This window comes from Mirounga leonina, unplaced genomic scaffold (genome assembly GCF_011800145.1).
Source record: "Mirounga leonina isolate KUSES-001 unplaced genomic scaffold, KU_Mleo_1.0 Mir_91, whole genome shotgun sequence".
In the NCBI taxonomy this organism is placed as follows: domain Eukaryota; kingdom Metazoa; phylum Chordata; class Mammalia; order Carnivora; family Phocidae; genus Mirounga; species Mirounga leonina.
The window spans coordinates 8,854,381-8,874,190 of NW_023270839.1; the positions used below are offsets into that span (position 1 = coordinate 8,854,381).

The window sequence follows — 19,810 nt, forward strand, 5'->3', positions numbered from 1 at the left end:
TTAAATTTAGGGGCACCTGAGTGGCTCAGTTGTTAAGGGTCTGCCTTCAGCTCAGGTCATGATCCCAGGGTCCTGGGATCGAGCCCCACATTGGGCTCCCTGATCAGTGGGAAGCCTGCTTCTCCTCCCACTCCCCCTGCGTGTGTTCCCTCTCTCAGTGTGTCCCTCTGTCAAATAAAATCTTTAAAAAAGAAATTAAACTTAAAAAAAAATCCAAAACACTCATAACATTCTATACTTGGGTATTTCACCAATGTAAGGGAAGCATGAGAAAACTACTTAGGCAAATTCGTGACCTGTATTGATCATTGCTGATACTGGGAGTGAAATGGTCATGAAAAATTACAGGAAGTAAATTCCCCCACCTCCATATGAAGAATGGTAATTATGAAGTAACGGGGGTGTTTGGCTTTTAAAGGCCAGCAGCAGGGGTACCCTTCTGGCTCAGTTGATAGAGGGACTGTTGATCTTTGGGTCCTGAGTTCAAGCCCCATCTTGGGAGTAGAGCCTACTTAAAAGGGGGGGGGGGGCAGGACCACTGGAAATCCTATTTATAGCAAGTAGTCTAAATACTACTTATAGATCATTGCAGATAGTAGAAATTAGTAGAGCAGGCCACAGCCTTTCCCTTTTCCATAAATGCCTGCAACTGGTTCCTTTGATAGGTTTATTTTGTACCAAATAAGCAAAAAGAACCTATTGGTTTTCATTCCAGAAACAAGATCATTGCTGTATATGCATCTACAGACAAACACTAAAGGCACAGCTGGTAAATTGTTTTGGTAAATTCTAATACTAACCTCAAATTGATAACGATGATAGCAGTAGACGGGGAAATTTGGCCAACGGATTTTGCTCGATATACAGGGAAATGTATATGACCCAAGTCTTACCACTTCTGTGATAAAGTATTGATTCCTATGATTCCTTACTGTCTCTGAGTTCCTATTATGTGTGACTGCAAATATGTTATTCCTTGAGAAATACCTTTAGTGATCTGAAAGGACTCCCTTCACTCACAGGTTCAAAAAGCAAAATCTTCCTGTAGCAAGTTTGTAATAGCAGTAGAAATTTATACTAGGAAATACAGGGAAGTGTCATTGAGCACAAGAGAATTTCACCGACACTAAAAATTTTTTTAAAGATCTTACTTAGGGGCTTCTGGGTGGCTCAGTCGTTAAGCGTCTGCCTTTGGCTCAGGTCACCATCCCAGCGTCCTGGGATCGAGCCCCCCATCGGGCTCCCTGCTCGGCGGGGAGCCTGCTTCTCCGTCTCCCACTCCCCCTGCTTGTGTTCCTGCTCTCACTGTGTCTCTATCTGTCAAATAAATAAGGGGGGGGGGTGATAGACTGGGAGAGTGAGAAGCAGGCTCCCCGCTGAGCAGGGAGCCTGACATGGGGATGGATCCCAGGACCCTGGAATCATTACCTGAGCTGAAGGCAGACCTTAGCCGACTGAGCCACCCAGGCGCCCCTCACCTACAATAAAATTAGTTCCTTTCTAGTTTAAATGCTGTTACCAGGAAATTATTCTCTGCAGACTGTTTCTAAGGCTGTCCCCTGATGTCCCTCTTCACATATAATCTCTCCTCGGAGGCTTCTATCATGTGCTCTATTGGTACTCACACATAATTTGGATCTATTGGTGAACTTGGGGTCTTTTAAAAAAAAATTCTTCCCTAAATCCTGTTCATTTATATGAGACTCTCAGTCGTCTGTACCGCCAAACCCAATGCTGGAAAACTTGAACTGAAGCATTAGGATTAGAAGCACCTAGAATAGATACATAACCTACGTTGGTCTTATGCTGATATTCTGAGGGGTGAGGTGTCTTTATAAAGGATTATCCTAGGACTGTGAAAACCCACTCTCATTCCAAAACATTGATTTTTGTTGCTGCTTTGATTTGGTAAGTGATTTCTTCACTCCTGGGGGGGGGGGTAGTTGCCTGTAACCACATTAAGCCCTGTTCCTGACCATCGTGATTGGGGACATTCTGATTACATAAAGGATGTTGAGGCTGGACCCTACGTAGTTCGACAGAACTCGGAAAAGGGCTTCAAATTCCTTAAATACTCCTTCCTCTTCCCCGTCCCCACGGCACCGGCCGGATCCAAGATGGCTTCCCCAAACAGGTAACTAAATGTTTTAGTTTAGAGCGCCCCCACCGGCGGGGGTCAAAAAAAAAAAAAGATGCCGAGAGGCCTGAACGCCTGTGAACTGAGCAGTCAAAGGCAAGCTGCTGCCAGATTTTATTTTCAATCAGGCATATCTGTGGTTGCCTACGTACCCTTCTCAGCCTTTTAGGACCTCCCACCCTGGAGAGACTTCCTGGATGGCACTCACACTACCTTGCTGGAAGAGGCCGGGCGTCAGCCCTGCCATTGGTGGGTGGCCGCGTAGGTGGGCGGAGCCGAGGGAGAATGGACTACCAGCAAGCTAGATTGAGGCGAGGGCTGGCCATGCTCCGCCGGAAGGCGCCTTGTTCTCCGAAAGGGTGAGTTGAAACGCTGGCTGGAAAGGAAGCACCAGGACTTGTTCAGGTAGGCTTCCCTCTCACGCCTGCTCATCAGTGCTGGTCCAAGAGCCTTTGCAAAACTAAAGCTCTTAGAATTGGTTTCAGTAACTCATCCTCCTCCTCGCTCCCCCGCTTCTTACCCGTCCCCCAGTTGTGAGGGATCAGGTGCTGGGTGATGCTCTGGACTGAACCATTCTCCTTTGTGAAAGGCCGGGGGAGAGGGCGGCTGCTGGGCCGCGGGGCCCGAGTTGGGCCAAGCCGCGAAGGGGGCTGCCCCGCCGCTGTGGGATTTTTAGGGCTTGTCATTGCATTATTGGGCGTGGTGTAGGTTTGAGGCAGCTCCTTGTTCTCCTTGCCCCTTCAGCGGAGAGAAAACTCCCCGGCTCCGTTTGGTTACTCCATACTTTGGTTTCAGAAGTGGGATGTTAGGGTTTTTTTCCTCTTTTTCTTTTTCTTTTTTTTTTTTAATAATAAAGGTGGGTAGGAAAGCTTGGGGTGAGGGTGTGTACATTGTTATGCATTATTAGGTGTAATTTCTGTGGGTCTTTTGGGGGGAAGATCAGGCTTTTGGAGAGTGTTTAGAGATGGTGGGAAGAGAGGAGCTCAAGCTTTGCATCTCCATTGACAGGTCTGCAGAGCTTACTGGTTTTCTGTTGCATTATGTAAACTCTTCACTAGCAGAAGACCCCTCCCCCTGCCTCGGAGCGAATGCAATTTCTTTATTTACCTGTGTCTAGTGTCGCAGGAAATTTTCCAGCCATTGCAGCAGCTGTGCAAATGCAGCAGCTCCTGCCCTTAAGGGGCAGTCCTAAAGTGATTAACAGGTCTTCAAAGAAGTGTATAGTGGAGGTGTATGGGCGTATAGATGTTTAGCGGACCAGTCTTTTTTAAGTGACTAAGAATAGTGAGGTGGGAGTCGAAGACTTAAGAACTCGTTGTCCTAATGGAATTGCCCCAAATTCAAGCCAGAGGAGCTGCGTTATCAATGGCTATTGCATCCTACTCTCACACCAGAATCCAGAAGTTATTTACTCTTCGTGTTGTTCTGAGCCTCTCAGTTCAGTCAGGGATTCTCTGACTGGGTTATCCTTAAGAGTCGGCTGAGGTCCTATCTGGTGTGGGACACTTTAGATGCTAGAAGGTGAGTTTGGGATTTGAATAAGGTCCTCTGTTAGTTAATTCACGTCTTCTGCTTAGGAATTTCTTTTTTAGTGCTCATCAAACAGGCTTCAGAACAAATTGTGGTAGTTTGGACTTATCCACCCCAAGAGAGTTATAAGGAAAACATTTTCTATTTAAGAAGACCTGGGTTGCAAGAGACACATGCCAGTGGGTCTGCAAGGCATGATGAAAGACATTGGCCAAAGAGAGGGTAGGCGTGGGTGAAGAGACAAGCCTGGGGGAAGGTCTAAAACTGAAGTAGCGAAGGAGTAATGGATTGAGATCAGGGATTCGATAGAGCAGTGTATGGATACTTGCACAGTTCACACCTTCCCAGTGTTTGCTCTATCCTGTGTATCTGACCTTTTGATTTTGTCAGTTCCCAAATTGATAAAATCCATTTATTTAGACATGGGTAGAAAACGATAGAAATAGGGACGCCTGGGTGGCTCAGTCGGTTAAGCGTCTGCCTTCAGCTCAGGTCATGATCCCACGGTCCGGGGATTGAGTCCCACATCAGGCTCCTTGCTTGGTGGGTAGCCTGCTTCTCTTCTGCCTGCCGCTCTCCCACTTGCACTCTCTCTCTCTGGACAAATAAATAAATAAAATCTTTAAAACAAATAAATAAATAAAAATTAAAAAAAAAAGAAAATGATAGAAATAGATAGAAATCTACTGAACTGGTTGTGAATCACCAGGAAATACAGATCTTGTATTTTCTGGGACGGTCTCTGCAGCACCACCAGGTGATGGGGTGGAAGAATCTTGGCATCGTGGTCACCACTACTGCAGAGTTTTGGTTATAAGAGGAAAAAAATCTGACATTTTATATGAAGGCTCTGATAGGTAAGATGGAGTTTCCCATAGGTAAGGTAGGATGGTGAAGGGGAATTAGTCTTTAAAAGAAACCATGGGGCATCTGGGTGGCTCAGTTGGTTAAGCGACTGCCTTCGGTTCAGGTCACGATCTCGGGATCCTGGGATCGAGCACCATGTCCGGCTCCTTGCTCAGCGGGGAGCCTGCTTCTCCCTCTCCTGCCTGCTGCTCTCCCTGCTTGTGCTCTCTGTCTCATGAATAAATAAAATCTTTAAAAAAAATAAAGAAAAATAAAAGAAACCATTGTACCCATCTCCTTTGAAAAGGGTGAGTTTTTTTTAAAGCTAAACTACCACTTAAGATTAATTTGTGGGTGCCAAGAACTGTACTTGCTTACTGAAAGAATGGGATTTGATATTGTCATCTGTGGAAGGACTGTAACATTTTTAGAGCATTGAGATGAATGTTAATGCTTTGAAGATACTGTTTGTCCACTGCCCTGCAAGAGTTGTCTTCTGAGCCTACATTGAGCCTGATATCTGGGGGATAAACAAACAAATATTTTCTGGCCCCTCATCTTTACCCCTAAACGTTACTCCACTTCTGGAGTTGCATTTGGGCAAGTCCCTGATCTGCAGGTCTTTGCATGACCTGCACTACTGTGACCAACCTAGTATTTACTGTTTTACCATTAGCAGTCGATTCATTGATATAGTATTGTTTCATATTTTAAAAAACTTTTTATGTCTCCTCTTCAATTAATTTTTTATTCTTTTTCTCACAAAGTTGGTGGTCTTCCCTTCAAACTTCTGTTTCAGTTTTGTTGACTTTGCTTTTTGTTTTAATTCACTGATACTGTGCCTTTCTTGCTTCTGTCTTGTTGAGGCCTTTTAAGAGAGGCAAAGAGACTCTAGTTTTCAAGATGTGTTCTTTTGGTATCTGGTACTTAAGTGACAGTTGTGTTTTTATATAACAAAGCTGTTGTATCAACCATTTACTATTGCCTAAAGGTTTATTTAATCATTTATTACGTTCTAAGTTTTATCCTGGATAACCTTTCCCCACCTTAACCTCTGTTTTGTTTTGTGTGTACAAGTGTGTCAAGTTTTAATTGAGCTCTTTTTTGTGTTTTCTCACTCTTTCATATTGCCTTTAAGATTTTCATTGTATTTGTGTTGCAAAATAAGTCTGCCTCTTTGTAGTTGCCTGGATGTTTTCGATTTAAACTACAAAGTGTGTTAGTCTCGGAGATTTCTCATGAAGCTGTTCTGTAGCTAACATTTCTTTTGCCCTCTTTATTATCATTACTTTCTATCCTTCACTAGGTTCTTGGTTGTTTAATGTCACATGAAGGAAAATGGTCAACTTTAAAATATCTTTTTTTAGACTGATAATTCTATGCCTTTTCAGTTTTTTATTTATTATTATTTTTAAAAAATATTTTATTTATTTATTTGACAGAGAGAGACACAGCGAGAGGGGGAACACAAGCAGGGGGAGTGGGAGAGGGAGAAGCAGGCTTCCCGCAGAGCAGGGAGCCTGATGCAGGGCTTGATCCCAGGACCCTGGGATCTTGACCTGAGCCTAAGGCATTAACGATTGAGCCACCCAGGCGCCCCCCTTTTCAATTTTTTAGACTAATTTTAAAATATCTTAATTCTTGTCTTCAGATTGCAGTAGGAGCTTTTAAAAATAAAGCAATTAATTTCTACCTACCAATGTATGTTACGATATAATAAAAAAAATCCAGCAGACATAAACAGAAAGTAGACTGGCATAGATAATTGCTCTACATTTGTCTTCAGCAGGGATAGATATATTGGAATATATTCCAAGCAGTAGAGTGGCATAAGGCAATCTAGATAATGTTCTAACCCCTTCAAATTCAGACTATCCAAGTATATTCTCATTAATTTGATAAGAGTTTCCAGAACATCAGACTCACTCATAATCAAATAAAAGTTGCACCGAGTGGGGCTCCGTGCTCAGCAGGGAATTTGCTTGAGGATTCTCTCCCTCTACCCCTTCCCCTGCATGCTCTCTTTCTGAAATAAATAAATAAATCTTTAAAAAAAAAAAAAAAAAGAATGAAACATCCCTGAATTATCCCCTCTGTACATCTCCAGAGAAATTTATTGTGTATAGTTGCATTTCATTTGGTATTTTCAATGTTTATTTCATTTTAAAAAGGTAATTAAATGACATACTACTGAAATTACTAGGTAATAAGGGGACTGTGCTTTTTTTCTCCTCTGTATGTCAGCAGCTTAAATGTAATAGTTATAATCCTTTTGGTAATGTCCCAATATTCTAGTAATTTGTCATTCTGTAATAACATCTTTTTGTTTTGAGAGTCTGTAATTTTCCTAAACCTATGTCAGTATTTTCCTGAGAAAGGTTATATATTAACTGAATTCTTAATTTCATCCGGGAGGAAGGACATTCAGGAGCTATAAAGTCTTACAGGTTTCTCAAATTGTCTCTCATGGTCATTATAGAAACCTTTGGAATATCCTGCTTTCATTTTTTCTTCCATTACCTACTTTGGGAATACACTGTGTCTTTGGGGATTATTCCTTTGGGACATATTCAGAGGTACAGTGTCCCAACAGTGACATGGGAATTTCATTTTGGTTGGTTCTAGAAGAAACCAGTGATTTCAGTAATTGAGCTGCATATTTAGAGCCCAAATCATAACAGAATTTCTTAATAGAACATAATTTTCATTTTCTATTACAGATAACAGATATATAGCAGTAAAACATCTACTTAAGTAAACTGAATGGGAAGATTTTTCTAGATTTTTAAACAGGGGCTACCATGTTCCATTAGCATGGACCTTTCACTCAGTGTTTTCTTCTTCATTGCTTCTACTCAGTATTTAGTTATTCTTTTTTTCCTTTGTCTGGGGAGTGGAGCACATTAGTCAGCTCTTTGTTTATTTACATATCAATTCGCCTATAAAATGTAGTGCCTTTGTCTGTTTTTCAGGTATGCTTCCTGTTGGGGGTAGGGGGGCACCTTCTTCATGAGGCCTTAAATAGGTAATGGTTGCTTCCATTCACGGCTGTCCTGAAAGTCATGGAAGTCAAGAGTCGAGGCAGTTTGATCTGGGCATGTGAACTATCAAGGGGCAGCCTAGTCAGTTGGAGACCTGTATGTTCCCACAGTAGGCATTGTGAAGTAAATGGAGTACTGTGAGATAGACACTGGCTTCATTCCTACAAACACAAAAAATGATTAATTGAATTACCTGGATGTTGCCCTAGACACCAGGGCTGGTTGAAGTCTTCTCCATGGTTTTAAGGTTAAAGGGCTGTACTGCTTTCTCAGAGTCTTTTCATCGTGCCCAGCAGTCCTGCTATTCTAATTGTGAAACTTTTACATCTATTTCAGTATCCCACCATTCTGCTTAGCAGACCAGCACAGCTAAGTCTCTAAGGAGTGATTTGCTTTGAAAGAGACCTCTAATGGTATACTTTGAAATTATTGGATAGGGAATAATAAACTCCTTTTTCATTTGCCTACTATGTGCCAGACATTGTACATTATCTTTTAATCTTCAGAGTAAACCCTGAAATGTATGTGATTTTAGCTTCATTTTACAGAAGAGAAAAAATAAGACTTAGTGAGGTTAGGTAACTTAGCCAGGAGTAGGACTCTGGTCTGTCCGACTTCAAAACCCCATTCATGATCCAGCCTTCCCCCATTGAAAAGTTCAGTGCTGATCCCTGTGGGAGAACTGTCTTTGACCACACGAGACAAGTAGGCGTTCGGTAGCCTGTTAAAGCTGTACCTTTCACAGTTGAAGAACCTTGAGAAAGTAAAATTTATTTTTGTCTTTGTATCTCTGTTAAAAGGAAAGAAAAAGAATAATAGTTTGTTTCCTTTATTTAACTTATTTTGAAGATAAGATTATGTGAAATACTTTAAGCTCTACAGAGGAAATTCACTTGGTCAGTCTTGCAGATAACTATTTTTTAGCCAATGCAAGTCAAACTGGTCCACTAAATTTAAATTTTCATCAGTCCCATGTCACTGGGGTAATTTTTTTTGCCTGGAGGCAGGGGTGTGATAATAACAGTGCTTTATAATATTTCTCCTCCCTTCACCACATACACTTTTTTAACACAGATGTTGCAATGAAACAGTACCTCATAAATAATTAAGTAAATATTTACATTTTTCTGTTAGGCTGAACAAATGTACATATACTTGGCCCAGTTAAAATGGGGCATGCAAGAGTGCTGTGTGTGTGTGGTGGAGGACCATAAGGAGAACGGGACTTTGTTACCTAAATTTATATATATTGTTACTTATGCTGGATGCCCACAAGTAGCATCATACAAGGTGGATATATTGATCCAGTTAGATATTCCTCAGCTGGAACCCAGAATATTATTTTCACCTTGGTGACCATGTGCCAGTGAAGAAGAACTTTTCCAGCTAATTCAGCCTAAGGGCAGTGATCCTTAAAGATTAGGCTCCTATTTTCTGTCTTCAGACTTAGGCCAAAACTCTCGAGTTTTACTGGAAAAAAATCTACAATGAAACTGACTTGAAAATGAATCCACGCCCTATTTTGGGGTCATATGGGTATAGTGTCATCTGTTTGTCTCTTGCCACAGCTTTAAATTGGCCACCACTGAGGCTTTATGGTCCCACGCCTAAAGGAAATCACTAAAGTTTCATTACTTTTAACAGTAATTATCATACTATGGAAAATAGTCTTATGTATATTGCATGTAGCCCAGGTTCTAAAAAGTGAAGATGCTTATGATTTTAAAATGCCTCTTCTGAATGTTTCTGGTAGGAAACATGCCTCTGCCCGTTTACTATCTCTACAGTCGGAGAGAAGCCCTTGCTGTTGCTCAGAAACCTCCCCATTACCTCTCCACAGCCCCACTCCCACACACCTTTGGCTGGATGTTGAAAATACACTCCCAAGAAAAGTACATTAAATGCCCACCTGATAAGTGAAGGGAATATTGTAATGAACAAGTCATACACAGTTCTTGCCTTTGTGGAACTTACATTCTAATGGGGGGGATCAAACAATTAATTATATAATGAGTTATTCAATCTCTACTATAAAAAGTTATAGATATTACAGGGGAATTTATAATAGGGGCATATAACCTAAAGCATAGTATAGTAAAGTATTTAAGAAGGTGAGTTCTGAAGCCACACTGCCTAAATTTGAATCTGGAACCACTTTTTTTTTTTTTTAAGATTTTATTTATTTTTTGACAGAGAGAGAGACAGCGAGAGAGGGAACACAAGCCGGGGGAGCGGGAGAGGGAGAAGCAGACTTCCCACAGAGCGGGGAGCCCGATGCGGGGCTCGATCCCAGGACCCTGGGATCATGACCCGAGCCGAAGGCAGACATTTAACGACTGAGCCACCCAGGTGCCCCTGGAACCACTTTTCACTAGCTGTGGGATATTGGGCAAATTACTTAATCTCTTGGTGCCTCAGTTTTCTTACCTGTAAAAAAAAAGTTATTTCAGGCTTAATAACATTAAATATGTTAATGCATTTTCATTGTTTAGAACAGTGCTGGGCATGTAATATATACTCAGTAAATTTGGCTTTTTATCTGCACCATCAGGGAAAGCTTTTCTTTGAAATGATGATGTTGAAATGAACTTTGAAGGTATGTAAGAATTAAATAGACTGGAGGAACCAGTTAGAAGGCACTTGCAATACCTCAGAGAAGTGAGGATGATAAATTGATCCAGAATGGCAGTAGAGACAGAAGTGGATGCATTTGAGAGATATTTAGGACGTAAAGGTAGGATTTTAAAATAATGGATATGGGTCATGAGGAAGAGGTTTTCTGGTCTCTGCAGCCATGACTGAATGGGAGATGCTGGAGAATGATTACCCTTGTGTATGTGCATGTGTTGTGGTGGGGATGAAGGAGACAAGACAGACTACCAAGGAATCAGTCTCCTTGAGGTAATAAGCCTGTTCTAGGGTCAGTTAAGCATCGGACTCTTGATTTCACCTCAGATCATGATCTCAGGGTTGTGAGCTCAAGCCCCGCGCGCAGTCCTGAGTTTGCTTGAGATTCTCCTTCTCCCTCAGCCCTTCCCCCAACTCACGCAAGTGTGCTTTCTCTCACTCTCTCTCTCTCTCAAATATATAAATAAATCTTTTTTAAAAAAGTAAACCTGTTAAAGGAAGAGTTGGACAGGTGAGTCAGCTAAGGAGACTGGAGACACTACCAAGAAAAGCCTTGGAGCAAGTAGGTGTACAGGTCGGGGATTCAGGGTTGACATCTTGCGGAGAGTTATAAACATATAGATAATTTGTTGAAGGAAATAGTAATAGTTGAGGCCATGTATGTAAATTAGACATTCTTGAAAAAAAGTGTAGAATGAGAATTAAAGAGGGCCTAGGATCAAACCTTTGTAAACTTCAACAATGAAAGCCTGGAGAGGAGAAGAGTAGCAAAGCAGAAGTGGCCAGGGAAGTAGAAGGAAAACCAGAAAAGTCATCCTGATGTCCTGGAAGTAATCTGAAAAAAGTATTTGAGAGCGGGAGTGGTTTTTCTAAAATCTTTGTGACCTTTCTTTGGATCCCTGAGAGCATTTAGGTCTCTTACCCCTCAAGGTTGAATACTCTGACTTAGAACATCTATCTATAGCAGGTTTAGGCTGACTGAAGCCAGTTAGTTGAACATAATCTTCAGACTTTAGAATCTAAAGTGTAGTTATTCCTGTTTGCCTTAGATTAGATTTAATATAGAGAAAGAGAGCCTGAGTGCACATTCAAGTACATAGATATTAGCCTGCTGAAATTAACAAATTATTTTGGTGATCCTCTCGAAGGCCGACTAGCATCTCCTAGGTAGGTGGAGACACTGGCAAAACCAAATTTTTTCTCCAACCATCTATCCAGCAACATTTGTTGACTATCTCCTAGGACATAGTGTTTATATGCCAAATACTGTGTTAGGTGTTTCATCAGTCTTCATTAATGGCCCTGTAACTTGATTCCCCTTTGTACAGAAGAATGAACTAGACTCAGAAAGGTTAATTTACTTGGTGGGACAGAAATTTGAACCCAGGCCCCTCTGATTTCAAAGCTCATTATATTTTCATGTACAAGTATAACTGAAATATAAAGTAGAAGATACTTATCCTAAAAGAGTACTTAACAAAATGGTATGAAAGCTCAAAAGGAACTGATTACTTTGGGCTTGACAATGAAAAGTAAGGATCAGAAGGCTTTCAATTATTACATCCAGTGGACATTTTAAATTATATTGTCAGACATTTTTGCTTTTGTTTGATATAATGGATCACTCTTTCCCCCGGCAATTCTCTACTCTGTTTGCTTCTGTGACATTGCACTGTTTGCCTCTCTAGCTTTTCCCTCTCTACCTACTTAGTGTAGCTTATTCTGATTCTTTTTTTTATTTTAACTTTTTAAAGTTTTTATTTGAATTCCAGTTAGCATGCAGTATAATATTAGTTGCAGGTGTACAATATAGTGATTCAACACTTCCATACAACACCTGGTGCTCATCACTGCAAGTGTACTCCTTAATCTCCATCACCTATTTTACCCGCCCCCCCTTAAGTAGGCTCCATGCCGAACTTGGAGCTTGAACTCACAACCCTGAGATCAAGAGTTTGCATGCTCTACTGACTGAGCCAGCCCAGTGCCCCACTTATTCAGATTCTCAAATCCTATTTATTTATTTATATATGTGTGTACGTATGTATGTATGTAATCTCAACCCCCAACGTGGGGTTCAAACTTACGACCCCAAGATCAAGGGTTGCTTGCTCTGGGGTGCCTGGGTGTCTCACTCAGTTAAGCATCTGACTCTTGATTTCCGTTCAGGTCATGATCTTAGGGTGATGAGTTCAAGCCCTGCATCAGGTTCTGTGCTGCACATGGAGCCTGCTTAAGGATTCTTTCTCTCCCCCTCTCTCTGCCCCAGCCCCCAAAAAGAGCCTCACACTCTTCCGACTGAACCAGCCAGGTGCCCCTGATTCTTAAATCCTGATGTTTTCCTGGGTTCCTCCTTAACTTTCTCACTCTACCTCAAAAATCTCAACACTTGGGTTTCCAGCTAAGTGTTTTGTTTAGCCTGCAGAGTGTTCAAAATGTTGGTTTTTTTTTTTAATTAGTTGTATGCATTTAAAACCTAGATTTACATAAAACTCTATTTCTGGCATTTGAAAAATCTGAAGTTCTCGCTCAACCTTGGACGTACATTTCCATATGGCAACACTTAACTAGAGCTGACTAGCAGCTACTCTCTTTGGAATGGTCATGGATTCTTCAGTCCTTCATAGATCCCAACATTCCCTGTTGTCTCCCCAACAGTATTGGTGCAGTTTTTTGTATACTTGCTCTGTTCTACATACTCCCTGGGTAAGCTCCACTGTTAAAACTACTGTTTAGATATTGAGAATCCTAAATTCTCACCAAGCCAACTTTTAGATTTATACATCCAATCTCCTATCAAATATCACTACTTAGCCTGCTCTAGGCAACTCAGATTCAACATGGCTGGACTCAACATGGCTAAAGTCATCTTTCTCTCTAAACTCTAGGTTCTTTGCATTTTTATCCCTTAAATATTTGTTACTCAGCTCTGTCCTTACTTATCATTACCTTTTGACCCACATTGCTGTGATTCAGGCACTGATCGCCTTGTTAGGGTTCTTGGTTACAAACAACAGAAATCATCTTTTGGCTAACTTAAGCAGAAAGGTGATTTATTGGAAAGATATTGTGTGGCGCTCACAAAATCAATATGAATTCTAGACAATCTGGTTTAGAAAATGATCTGAAACTAAGGGAGGTTAGAGACAGAGAACATGTCCAAGGTCATACCCCTGAATAGTCTATTTAGGATGCTGTAGTAGAACTGTAGTGTCTGCCACTGCTGAGTATTATTTAATTGGTTGGTTCTGGATCTTTGTATTACCTCTGCAAAGTCAAATTTCTCTGAAGGACTGTCCACTTAAGCTAGTCTAGGCCACGTGTGTACTTTGTCTTTGCCAGGAAGAGGAAGTGGGACCCCTCCCTCCAGCCCCCACTCTGATTTCCCATCTCTAACAGTCTACAGTGAGAGGTAAGATCCAGCCTTCCATTGAGAGTTCTACTTTGAGCTATTCCCCCAATATAGGAAAGGGGCTTTTGTTGCTGAGTAGAAAAAAAAATGACATTTCTACTATACAGCTCTTTTCTGGACTACCACAGCAGCCTCCTGACTAGCTTCTATGTCCTCTGACCCTTCATTTCCCAAATGTATTCTCTTCAATAGCCAGACTTAGCTAACCAAAACGCAGTTCTGATCTTGTCATTCTATGTTTCAGTGGCTCCTCATCCACCTATCAGGAAATGCTTTAGCAGGGTGTTCGAGGCCTTCTTTGAAGGGTCTGGCCTTACCTTATCCTTTCAAGCTCATCTAATTTCTTTTTGTGATTTACACTTGGGCAAGACTAAATTAGAGTTCCTTAGAGTTTCCTCTACAAGTCTCATGCTGTTTGCCATTGCTGTGCTTTGTTTTGACTTTGCTCTTATTATCCCTACTGTCTGAATAGTCCTTTCTTGTAGCCCACTTTACCTTCCTTAGTTAACTCCTCCTCATCTTTTAAGAAATGACTTTTTTTTTTTTTTTAAGATTTTATCTATTTGACAGAGAGAGAGCACAAGGGGGAGCTGCAGGCAGAGGGAGAGGGAGAAGTGGGCTCCCCATGGAGCAGGGAGCCCAATGCGGGGCCCGATCCCAGGACTCTGGGATCATGACCTGAGCTGAAGGCAGTTATTTAACCAACTGAACCACCCAGGCGCCCAAGAAATGACTTTCTTGATAACCTTTTCCTTCTAAGTTAGTAAGTCCCTTTCATCTGTATTCCTGTAATAGCCCCCTGCTTGTTTCATTGCACTTATCATCTTGTATTATGATTGTTTACATTTGTCACTATTGTCGTAGTCTCTATTTTCCAACCTCTCCCCACTTATATACCCAAATATACTCCTATGTGTTGTGAGTTCTTTGAGGGTAGAGATTATGTCTTATTCACCTTTGGTTCTCTAATGTTTCCACATTAGTTAGTATATTATATGCTCAATAAATGTAGACACAATGAAGAGGCATTTGATGTAGATCTTAGGAGGTAAGATTTTGATGAGGCAAAGAAATGAAATAAGGATGGAGTATAATTTGAAGACAGTAGCATTAGCTAGGCTATAAGAAAAATATATGACAATAGGAAGTTGGGTTTTTTTGTTTTTTGGCTAGCCTATCAGTGTATATGTAGAAGGATAGTGGGAAATGAGATTGGAAAGGCAAGATGTAGTTTTAAGATTTATATCTTAAGTAATAGGGAACCTTTGGAAGTTTTTAAGGAGGAGACTGATTTGAACTCACTGTGTTTTAGGAAATTAATCTGGTAGCAGAATGGATTTGTAGGGGAAGGGATCAGTTATGAGGTTTCTTTTTTTTTTTTTAACAAATAACTGCATAAATAAAGAGGTGGCAGCAGAAATAGGAGAGTCAGATAGATGAACCCTAACTTTCCTCTTAGTGTCATAGTTGAATCACTCATCTCTCTAAGCCTCAGTTTTCTCATCTGTACAAGAGGGTTGACTTGATACGATTACCAAAGTCCTTGCCAGCTCTAAAATCTGTCTATGACATATTTCGGGAGAGTCCGTGGGACTTGGCAAATGATTGGATGGTGGATACAGGAGGAGGTTTCAGAGATGCCTTTGAGGTTTTGAGTCTGAGTGAATGAGATAACAGTATTGTTGTTTAAAGGAGTGGTATTGGTGTTCCTAATAATAGTGGTAATGCTAGGATCTTTAAAAATAGGAGAGCTAAGGCCAAGTTGACCTTCCTCAGTTATGTCCTAGAGTACAGAAAACAGGATTTCATTATTGAGACTGGTTTCATTTCAGGGGAAACTAGTAGTCAGGAGGTAAGCAGCTGATTTTAGCGGTTGTGTACTTTGAGGGATTTAAGCTTGGGTACCATCATTCTGGGGTTGACTAGCATCATTGGGAATTAGAGTGGTCTCAAGTGGCATTGCAAAGTGGATACCGGCCAGTATGTCAGACAGGCTGTTTCAAGAGAAGTGATGTGAGGGTCGGAGATCAGGTTTAGGGGTGAGGAGTGGATGTGTGTTTTGGAGGGGAGGGGTCTGGGAATTGCTAGAGGGCACCTGGGATTACTTTCTAGAAAGTGATACTGCTGCCCAAAGGTTGGAGTATCAAGAATACAAACCAGCATTATGGTTGTGGCAGAAAGAGTGTTTATCTTCTAAGAGTAAAAGGCCCCATATAACAGCAACTGGGCTGACTCACTCCCATGATGGAGGGAAGATTTGTCCCCTTTTAATGGGGAGTAGAATCTGGTATAGTCACTACAGGAGAAGGGATAGACAGGGCTGCTAGAAGGTAGGGGATTCATTGGGAGGCGTTGTTGGCATAGTGTGGAACCCTCCCTCCCGGGTTTACGCTCTTTAGTGTGCAGAATACAGTGTAGGTGGTAAGGAATTTAATCCCCAGTACTAGTTTCCCACAGCAGGAGATGGTGCTTCTGGCCAGGCCCCTTTTTTTCAAGCAAGCTGCAGGCTTCGCCTCGGCCCTAGAAACCGGATAGGCCTCTCCGTGCGCTCTCAACCTAACCCGTGGTGGCGGGGGAGGGGAAGCTCTCTCTAGTTAGTCCCACCCTTTGCGCTGTTTTGCGTCCTTGCGCCTCTGGTGAGTGGCAGGAGGGTTTAGCCAATGATGATGCGGGGCGGGCGGGAGCATCAAGTTAGGTTGCGCAGGAGGAGGGGGGAACTGGTGCTGGAGAGACAGCGAGAGGGGCGAACCGGCCCCCCACGGCCGCTGCAGGTAAAGGCACCTCTCTTAGCACGCTGGGGTGAGGCACAGCTCCTTTTCTCCTTCAGATTTTTGTCGGGCCTTCCAGCCTGTAGCTTCCGCCCTAACATTGCTTCCACCCGGGCATCCACACCCCCCCCCCCCCACCGCCCCGCATCTTCCCGTCTTGGCCATCCCCACCCTGGAGGGCACCCCGCTAGCTCCTTCGGTCAAGTGCATGTACCTCATTTCCATTTTGGGGACGCCAGTTGTCTGAAATCTCCCCCCTCTGCTGTATGGGCCTTACTGGCAACAACCCCGGCAGTATGAGCAGGTAATGTACCCGGGTCCCCGCCACCCCCACCCCCAGTAGCGTTTCCCTCTTAGTCAATCCCTCACTTCCTTACCTTTCCCCTTCTCTTCTTTCATATGAGTACATAATTTCTGTAGTTTCCCCTTTGGACCCTGAATATATATACATGGTTTTAGCTTTCATAGTTGCCTTTTTACTTTCTCTGTTCAGAAAGGCTCACTTTACCAGCCATGTTTGCCCCCAAATGTCCATACCCCTGATTGAGGTGTGAGTGCTTTTTCCTTAAGTAACTGGGAAAACAAAAACAGAGTAGCCACATATTTGGCAATGAGAATGGTGAAGATAGAGAAAATGGCCTAGGATCTTGATCTTCTTGAGGAAATCTCTTGAGTGGTTCCAAGTTAATAGCTCCATTTCTTATGCTCTATGTCCTTCCATCCTGATCCCTTGCTGACCCTAAATTGTGATTACATTCACCTTGGATGTTTATTTCCTGTTTCTTTATTAGATTTGAGACTCTCTGGGTGTTACAATGTCTCCATGGTAGTTTTTAAATTCTTCTTTTTAAAAATTATGTTGGTGATTTTCATTTTAGGCCTTCTGTTTATTTTATTTTCAAGGGATTTCTCATTTAGATTAAGCTGCTTCTAACCATCTTGTGTTTCAATAACGTGTGTTTATGTCTGTCTTCAGCTGAGCCTCTTGAAAGGATACAGTTTCCAATAACAAGATTTATACTTTGAAGTAAAATAGTTTGTTCTTTTCCGAATCTTTGAGCAGTTAGAGGTTAAGTGGGCATGGGTGGTACTTTCTGGAAGTGTATATTACCAGAAAAGGTCAGTATTTGTCAATATGGCATTAGTTCATTATCTTCTAAGAGGATGAGCAGTACAGAGAAGTCTGGAAAATGGATGTCTGTAGTTCAGTTTATATAATTTCATCTATTGGACAGCTGGACTAACCTCTGTTGCAGTGTTTCTTGTCCATCATAAACAATAAACTATGATAAACTCCCTTTTGAGAGACCACCATAGAGATGTTGATAACCCTTCCAATCCAGGCATGCTTCTCCACCCCCTGCCCCCAGTTGTCTTACAGATCCTCACTGGCCAAGAAGATTTTGTTTAGTTTTATTGAATATAAATACCCCAAACAATGAGATGTGTCTTCCTTTTCCATTTGATAAATGTAAAATTATGTCATTGAGTATGCACTTTCAAACTACACATACCTTTCATCCCCTGATCGAGAATCACTGCTTTGTTGAAAGGTATGGGGAGATTGCAATGGAAAATATAGAGTAGAATGAAAACACAGTCCTTTATGATCAGATGGACATGTTATTGAAATAGGCAAGGGAAAGGAGACTGGTAAAATAGGAGAGTTGGGATTTTATAGATTCCTTTAAAAAAAAAAAAGGAAGTATATCAAAGGTGGTAAATCTGCAGAAGAACATCAGTTTTTACTTACTTCATGGAGAAGGAGTAGTTCCCCTTTTGAAAGAAGGAGAGATGAAAGGCTGTTATATAAATTATTTAGCATTAACTGGCTTGTTATATGGAGATTATAGATAGGTGGCCTCGTATTCTAACTTAACTGGCTGGTATGTTTCATTTTTCCCCAACTCCCCCCAAGGTTTCTGTCATTAGTTTAAAATTATAGGACGTGAATAAGTGCAATCATCAAACTCTTTCTCTCCTTTTGAGCCTATACATGTATTTCTCTTTGAGGCAGTGGTAGGCCATGACTGGCTTTTCATTCTCAATATGAAAGAAGTCTAGTATGACTTCTTTAGGCAACGGTTTGACTTAGGGATATCTAAGTGCCTCATATATTTGAAAGCTTAACATCTATTTATTTATTTTTTAAGATTTGATTTATTTGAGAGAGAGAGAGCACAAGCCGGGGTGGGGTATGAGGGGAGGGTAGAGGGAGAGAAAGCAGCAGACTCCCCACTGAGCAGGGAGCTGGACGTGGACTTGACCCCAGGACCCCAAGATCATGACCTGAGCTGAAGGCAGACACTTAACCGACTGAGCTATCCAGGCACCCCTTAACATCTGTTTATTGTTACTACCAATATTTGAACCATAGAAAGATGATTCATGGGATAGATGAGCTTGGTAGAATAGGCCAGATGTGGATATAGCCAGGATGACCCAGAAAGTAGGAATGGAAGGAGGGTTGAAGAAAGTTAGAGGTATGATGGGAGAAGGTTTCATCTTTGAGAGTCAAGGACAACTTAAACATGGGAGTTAGAAAAGAATCAGGTGACTAGGATTAAAAAATATGTACAAAATAAATTAGATCAGTAGAGGTGAGTTGATGCAAGGGGACTGAGAAGTGGTGAAACTTGGTGGTGTGGCATTAAGCCACTGGTGATGTTTTTAAATTATCAGGCCCAGACTGAACCGGGGAAGTAGAAATTTGGCCCAAAAATTGGGAAGGGACATAAATGATATGTACATTGATTGACCTTTAAAAACTTAACTCTTGAGTTGTATGAGGGTAAGGAAATATTTCAGAAACTGTTAGCCTTGTTTCTCCCGTGAAAAAAATGAAATTTCTCTCTGAGATCAGGCTGCTTTGGAGGAAAGGAATAAGTAGCAAGGAATAGTGGAAAGGACAAAATCCCCCATGGAAGAAGACGCAGGTTATAAACTATTATCAGCATAAACTTCTAATTAGTGAAAACTTTTATTGTAGTTTTTTTTTTTTTTAAGATTTTATTTATTTATTTAACAGAGAGAGACACAGTGAGAGAGGGAACACAAGCAGGGGGAGAGGGAGAAGCAGGCTTCCTAGCAGGGAGCCCGTTGTGGGGCTCGATCCCAGAACCTTGGGATCATGACCTGAGCCGAAGGCAGACACTTAACGACTGAGCTACCCAGGTGCCCCTGTGGTTTTTATATGACACCTAATTAGATCTATTTAATGTAACTTCTGTGGCAGTGAATAGGAGATGAAAGATAATAGGTAGCCAAGTAGGGCATAGCTAGAAAAAAGCTGATGGTAGTGTTGAGGAAATTCATAAAATTTTTTAATAGTTTTTTGTTAAATCAAGAAATACATATAATTTTTCTCATTGTCATTTGGAGCAACTTTGGGGCAGGTATTAGGAGAGGCTGGAATGAGCTGGTGGAATAGTTTAGCCAAAAGTGGGAA

At 41.5% G+C, this 19,810-nt stretch overlaps 1 protein-coding gene across 6 annotated transcripts in view; it reads left to right on the forward strand.

Annotated features, from left to right (window-relative positions):
- Nucleotides 1-2,448: 2,448 nt before the first annotated feature.
- Nucleotides 2,449-19,810, forward strand: part of CHD8 (chromodomain helicase DNA binding protein 8) — a 61,225-nt gene continuing 43,863 nt past the window's right edge. For 3 of the 6 annotated variants that reach the window (XM_034994692.1, XM_034994695.1, XM_034994697.1), the window contains exon 1: nt 2,449-2,542. The gene's annotated coding sequence lies outside the window, so the exon portion shown is untranslated. Of the gene's footprint in view, nt 2,543-16,301; nt 16,366-19,810 lie in introns of those variants that run through there. The other 3 variants (XM_034994693.1, XM_034994699.1, XM_034994698.1) reach the window with 3 other exon arrangements.